Genomic DNA, 7,787 nt, shown 5'->3' with positions numbered 1-7,787 from the left:
TTACTATGGGTACCACTTAACAGATACAGCAGATTGCAACAACCGGAATGACAATGTGTACCCCCCCCCCCCACACACACATCATGTAAACTGCTAACAACAGGCCATCTGTAACTCAAGTAGAAACCTTTTGTGATTAATGTAATAACTAATCAATTAATCGACTCATTAGTGCAGCTACATACATTAAATGTATACTCCTATAAACTACTTGAATACATGTATCTTACACCACTGCAGCAGACTGTAGCTCTGTACTAGTAAGAGAGCAGAGAGTGTGTATTTTTTTTTTAGCTTTTACACCACTCATTTATATAATATCATGTCCTATTTTACCTAAGACATGAAAATATAACATAGCAATAATGATGGAAATGTATTTTATGTAAAGTGAAAGCTACAATAGAACTGTGGGCTTTATTGTATACTTAGATATAATAAATACTTACAAGTAGAAACTTTGTGATTTTGGCGATCATTGACTAAGTACTGCAGCTTTATTTATACTCATATGCAATACTGGAGTATATGCATCTTACACATCTGCAGCAGGCTGTAGGTCTGTACTGGTAAATGAAGAATTTAGCCTTGCAGAGAAAAAGAAGGCCAGCTATGAGAGGAATGCTGCTCACTGGCCGGACAACAAAATCCTGTGCTGCAAAACCTGCAACAGGTGACGAAGCTGACGAATGCAAACATAACATCAGTGCTGTTAAAACAGGAGATGAGGTGTGTGTGTGTGTTTGTGTGTGTGTGTGTGTGTGTGTGTGTGTGTGTGTGTGCGTGTCTGTGTGTGTGTGTGTGTGCGTGTCTGTGTGTGTGTTTGTGTGTGTGTGTGTGTGTGTGTGTGTGTGTGTGTGTGTGTGTGTGTGTGTGTGTGTGCGTGTCTGTGTGTGTACAGTATGTGTGCATCTTAGTATTACAGACCTGCTCAGCACTGCAGGTATTCATTAAAAGGCAACAAGTTTAGACCTGAAGTGCAGGCAGTGAATGAAACATGAATCGAGGAGGTCCCCCCCCCCCCCACTCTGATTCTTGGAAAAGCAGCCCTGCAGGAGAAGCTATACTGACAGGGCTGACAGACATGTATGAACAAAATCACTGTCAACCCCTCACTCAAAATATGTACACCTGGTTAGCTTCCTTTTATGATACTTTGGTAGTCGCATATTTTCAATACCATATTTCACCAAATCTAAGAGCACTATTAATGTAAGAAATTAAAACCTGTCTTGTTTCCATGTTGTTATGTACTTTACTTTAACAATGCAAAGATATATTCTGCAGTTTCCATCATCTGCCTCCATATTCAAACATGCCAGCACTGTCTGAGGACTCCCTGCTCTGCTTCATACAGAGCTTTGTACAACAGCAGGCATGTGTGCACCTCCATCTGCTTGGAATAGAAGATCTTAAAAGATGGGCAGCAATCACTATTTATCACTGAGTCATGATCATGAACACTTTAATCTCCTCTTTTAAAAAAAACAACTTTTTATGCGCTTTTCTAATAGCATAATTACGGTTACACTAAGATAATTACAGTGTTCATTAATACTCTTGGACGAGACTGAATGAACATCATCAGTTGTCTGCCCTGCATGTGTTAGGTATCTCCCCACTCTAACACACCTCAATGTGTCCTCGTGCATCCCTGGCCAGGACGTAACAGGAAAATACGAAATCAATGCAGGACAACAACATTATTTTGGTAAAAGCGTGACAATGGTTGAATAGCCTGTACATGTATATTAGTTCTTTAGCCCACACTAACAGCCAACCTGGTGCTTGTCTGACTGATGCAATAACTATGAGTTTGGCCTTTGACCTTCTAGCAGAAGTGATGTAGGCAACAATGAGATCTGGACACAAGTGATCAGCTTGAGACTCCTAATAGAGACAGGTGTGAACAGCAGTGTGTCTCAGCTGTCTCAGCAGGTGTAAAAAGGGCCTCAAATACACAAGTCACACTTAGCATACATACCAACCTTTACAAACAGCCTTTACATAACTCTCTCTCACACACACACACACACACACACACACACACACACACACACACACACACACACACACACACACACACACACACACACACACACACACTGCTGTCAACATGAAAATGAAACAGTAGGGTTGTCAGGTGGAGCGGCCTGCATGAAATATGACTGAAAGGCTACTGTTGTTCTGAGTTTCACTTCACTTTTGTACAGAGTGTCTGTACAGTCTATGAGGGTCAGTGTGTAGCAAGCACCAGCCCTCTGTCACATTTCCTTCAAAACACTTCAAACTACTTCATGGACTTACTGCCATTCAGTTTAGTTCAATAAACAAGTCTGAAGGTATCTGATGGACTAGTGGAGCCAGACTGGAACCATGACACACTGTAATACTGCATACTACATCACTCATAATACTGCAGTACTTTTACTGTAATACTGCATACTACATCACTCATAATACTGCAGTACTTTTACTGTAATACTGCATACTACATCACTCATAATACTGCAGTACTTTTACTGTAATACTGCATACTACATCACTCATAATACTGCAGTACTTTTACTGTAATACTGCATACTACATCACTAATAATACTGCAGTACTTTTACTGTAATACTGCATACTACATCACTAATAATACTGCAGTACTTTTACTGTAATACTGCATACTACATCACTCATAATACTGCAGTACTTTTACTGTAATACTGCATACTACATCACTAATAATACTGCAGTACTTTTACTGTAATACTGCATACTACATCACTCATAATACTGCAGTACTTTTACTGTAATACTGCATACTACATCACTCATAATACTGCAGTACTTTTACTGTAATACTGCATACTACATCACTCATAATACTGCAGTACTTTTACTGTAATACTGCATACTACATCACTCATAATACTGCAGTACTTTTACTGTAATACTGCATACTACATCACTCATAATACTGCAGTACTTTTACTGTACTACTGCATACTACATCATTCATAATACTGCAGTACTTTTACTGTAATACTGCATACTACATCACTCATAATACTGCAGTACTTTTACTGTACTACTGCATACTACATCATTCATAATACTGCAGTACTTTTACTGTAATACTGCATACTACATCACTCATAATACTGCAGTACTTTTACTGTAATACAACACTGCTTGTTTGAATAAAACTAAAATAAACATGTTAATCTTGTCACCAGCAGAACATTATTTTTAAATATACAGAAGTGAAACCATGACTGACATCATACACAGATTTCAATAATTTAAGAGACTTTGTGGACACCCTGTATAATTAAATAAGTAGGGCATTAGGGCAGTAGTTTCAATGTGGGGGCGAGGGGAGGAAGTGAAACAGCTGAGAGCCCCAACATGAAAAAGTGGTGACTCATGCTCATTGTTCCAACATGCTATACAATGGTTTTATCTACAATTTAAATCCAACAGAAGTTCATTCTAAGTTGAACACATACTGTAGCTTGACAGTCTATTTCTATCATTCAATCTATATTACAGTCTCTCAGTGGTCGTCCCCTCTTTGAAAGATGTGCATGGTTCAGTCCAATCCCATAATACTTAAAAATAGTCTGGACCCAAGATGCAAGGCACCTATACTGTGTGTTGAAAAAATGACTTTGATGGTGTGCAGAAAAATGTATTTATACATTGTAAGAGTAGTTTTAGAGTGGGGGCCTCTATTTGTGAAGGGCCCACTTAGACTGCATGCACAGGGACCAGATTTTCCATATGACATGGAAGATTGCTGCTCAGTCAGGATACAAATCTGCCAATGGCCATGTGAAAGTGATTAAGTGAAATCACTTTGTCATCGCAGTCTTCTCTCTTTTGACACATAGCAGTTATAGTTCCTACACTACCAAACAATCAGTCCTGACATTATGAATACTAAGCACTGGTATACTTGTGGTACATTCCTCCCACTTGAACTAAAGTCTGGAGGACAGGGAGGACAGAAACTGAACCCAGGAATTCTATCAAAGGCCCTGTTGTCATACATATGTAAATAACATTGTTACAAAACTCCATTCACACACCCATACAGCTGTAACCTGGGGGGGGGGGGGGTCCTCTGCTGTGCATTTTTAGTGAGGTACATTCATAATGATTAGAAGCTTAGTTATGCAGCCTTCAGCCTTAAGGTGTGGCCAACACTGCTTAAATCCCCAGTCAGAAAACCCTCAAGTCAAGTCCATGTCCTTAGTGTTAAAGGGCAGATTAGCAATTATTCAAGTATTTCTTAAAACAACAGACAGGAGCCCAAATAAACATTGACTTTTTTTTTTTGCTGTAATGATTCCTCCTGTTCATACTGACCATTAGACGATCCCTTCATAATGTGTTAACAATGGAAGTGATGGAGGACTAAATCAACAGTCCTCCTGCTGTGTAAAACTGTATTTAAAAGTTGATCTGAAGCTAATATGGAGCTTCAGTTGTCTGAATGAGTCAAATCAAGTCTTCTATGTTTCAGCATTACAGTGTTTTTAGTACCTAAGTCTTTTTGTTACTATACTTCCACCACAGCTCAACAGGAAACACTAAGAGGGAGTTTGATGCTAAAAAGACTGTAAATGTGTCAGATATCACTTGATATGAATAACTAATAGTCAGTATGAAGAGCTTTTATAGCTGCTTATTGGCATTTACAGCACTCTTTCATGGTAGAGTTAGTAATTGTGAATAGACTTGAAGTTCATCAGTGTTCTGTATGTGACTCCAATGAGGAAGTGAAACCGAGCACATATTTCATTTAGGAAGATTTTGTGGTAGAAACTTTTATTGTTTTCCATAATTAAACCTGAAGAGTATGATTTAGAACCTGCTCTATGTGTAAAGCGCCTTGAGATGACCTTGTTGTGATTTGGCGCTATACAAATAAAGATTGATTGAATGATTGATTCATACTCTAGTCTAGTTTCTATTGCTCATCATTAAACTAAGCTATTGTCTTACACTGACAACACCCTTGTCAATCTCTCATGTACACAGTCATCACATTGTATTAATTGGTTGGATGGGTTGGGTGGTGACTCATGCTGCATTGCTAGGTATTCATTGTCAAAGCATGATCTTTTAAATGATTGAAATGCTTTACAATGCTTTAAAATGCCAATCCAGTTGACCAACACTATAAATGGTGTGATAATATGCCACACAGGTTTCAACACGTTATTAACACAGAAATAATAGTACTGTATTAGCATCCCAGAGATAGTATTATGTAAAGTATGTTATTGTCAGCACGCTGTACTTAAAGTATGAAAGTAAAGGTAGTCATTATGAAGAATGGCTGCTGTCAATGTCTAAGCATTCCTATGGAAGCATGTTAAATATACTAATAATAAAAACTAATTAATAAAATATAAAAATAAAGTACAGAAAAATAGAAAGAGAGAAAAATAGAATAGAGCATTAAATATAAGGTTGCAGCATAAAATAATGATTTGCATTAAAATCATTAAAAGGACATACAGGTCCTCATGACAGGTGACAGCATTCTCTAGCCTCGACCTGATGCACCTTAAGGCTGCTTTTAAACCCTGCCTTCACCCAATCAGAGAGGAGATACTCCTCAGTTTGAGCCGGCTGTATATCTACATAGTGTTACTGATATGTTGAAATGTAAGCATTTTCTGTGGAATGACAGTTACAATATCATCACATGAAATGCAGTTAAGTATAAAGTAGCATGTAATGTAGATATTCAAATATCAGAATTGTATTTAATGTCAATATTTGAGAAAATGTACATAGTTACTGTACACCACTGCAAATGATAAGATGATAATGCAGAAGAAAGTGGAATATAACATATGATATCCCAATAAAACAAAGTAATGATGTAAAGATGTGGTGTAAGTTAAGTTAACGCCATGATACAAAGCACACTCCATTATTGTCTATACTAACACACCTGAATGTGCATTACATCTCTTATTCCACATCTACTTTACCAAAGTGTTTGAATCAACATTTGTTTTTGAGAGTTGAAATTGAGAGTACATTCATGACCTTGTGAAACAGCTGACAAAACAATGATATCCATAAGGTCTATTTAGTAGCTGTTGTGGGGCTTTCTGTAACATTACATGGTCTTCCTCAACAGACTGAGTTGCACATGTTCAAATTTCCATTCTTCTAAGCACTTTAAGGACTTCCTCATCCATCCATCCATCTACAGTCACTACATGGATCTTTTGGTGAGATTAGTTTGTCAGTTCATTCTTACACTCACATCTTTGTACAGTAAATACAGAACCACAGCCAGCAGCTGGCTAGCTTAGCTTAGCATAAAGATAAAAAATGGGGACATGGCTAGCCTCTGTCTGAAGGTGAGTGTGTGTGTGTAAGCCAACAAGCCCAACACATTGACCATAGCTGCTCTAAGTTTACTTCCAGCAGAGTGTTAACTGATAATGATGTTGTTGGTATTGGTACCTGCAGTGATTAAGAATATTACTTTAAACTGATTTTAACTGTCTATTATATAAAAATGCCAAAAAGGATTTGTTAAAAAACCCAAAATGAAGTGTGAGAGTAAAGTGTTTGTGTTGTATGGATAGTGTTGCTACGCATTTGTTTCTTTGTAGACCTGGTTAGTCCTGTTAAGAAGGAGTGGTGTTTTACTGCTATGTCTTTCTCTCTTGCGCTTTCTGGTCAGGTTTCGGCTGCCAAAAAGACTGCATGTCACTCTCTGTGACATAGTTTCAAATTGAGGCGTGTGTATGTGGGAGTGTGTGTGTGTGTGTGTGTGTGTGTGTGTGCATGTGTTGCAAGGGGAAAAGGGGGCACATAGGAGAGGCGGTACTAATGCAGCCTAACCTGTTCTCCTGGCTGACTTTAAGCTTATAGGCATTTAACTGGCAGAGTCATCCCATCCTGCCTGACAGAGCAGCTGTGATACACTGAGGAGGACACATCTCTCTGCCTGGACTTTTCTTAGGTGGAGGCATCACTGGAAGTTGCATACGGTGAGTCCATCCTATATGGTCTCTTTTTGGTTGATTTAGACTCCATGACAAGATCATATCAGAAGACCTTAATTATTGACTTTAAAGCTTTAGCTAAAGTTTAGGATGAAAAATAAATTCAGTTTGTACATAGACAGGTGGAAGTTTTGTTTTTACCTTTTCTTCACATCAGTTATGTTGAGTAGTCAAATAAAATATAAATGTATGTAAAACATAAATACAATGAAACTGATCAAAATTGATTACTTTAAAGGGGCCACAATGCTTACAGATTTTAGAGGTTTAAATGTACATTTTGACATATATTAGAAATAAATTGGATTTAAATATAGCTGTGTAATATTCTCAAAATGTTGTTCAAAACCTAAACAAGTTTAGTGATAAAATGATAAAACAGTTAAACATCAAATCAAATCAAAATCAAATCTAGTTCTGGTTGTGTTAAATAACCCTGTTTGTGTCACTTGTCGTAGTCATAATTGGCAAATGACAAAACCTGCTATCATTTGATTCACATGCTACTGTTTCACATCAGTGAATGCTACCACTGTGTTTGAGAGGATACACCTATTAACCAAACAACATTATTTTTTTAATGTCATGTGACTTGAATTGCTGCTATCTTCTGTCATGGGAAAGTATACACATAGCGTGAAACTGTGTAGTTGTTTGTCTTTTTTTAATATCTTGTTTCTATGGGAGTCAAACATGTGCAGAGTGTGACTGCAGAGACTCTGAAGAGTGTTGCTATGATAAACATATTCTAAT

This window comes from Scomber japonicus, chromosome 14, assembly GCF_027409825.1.
Source record: "Scomber japonicus isolate fScoJap1 chromosome 14, fScoJap1.pri, whole genome shotgun sequence".
NCBI lineage: Eukaryota > Metazoa > Chordata > Actinopteri > Scombriformes > Scombridae > Scomber > Scomber japonicus.
The sequence above is the reverse complement of the archived record's forward strand: the minus strand, read 5'-3'. Positions refer to the sequence as shown.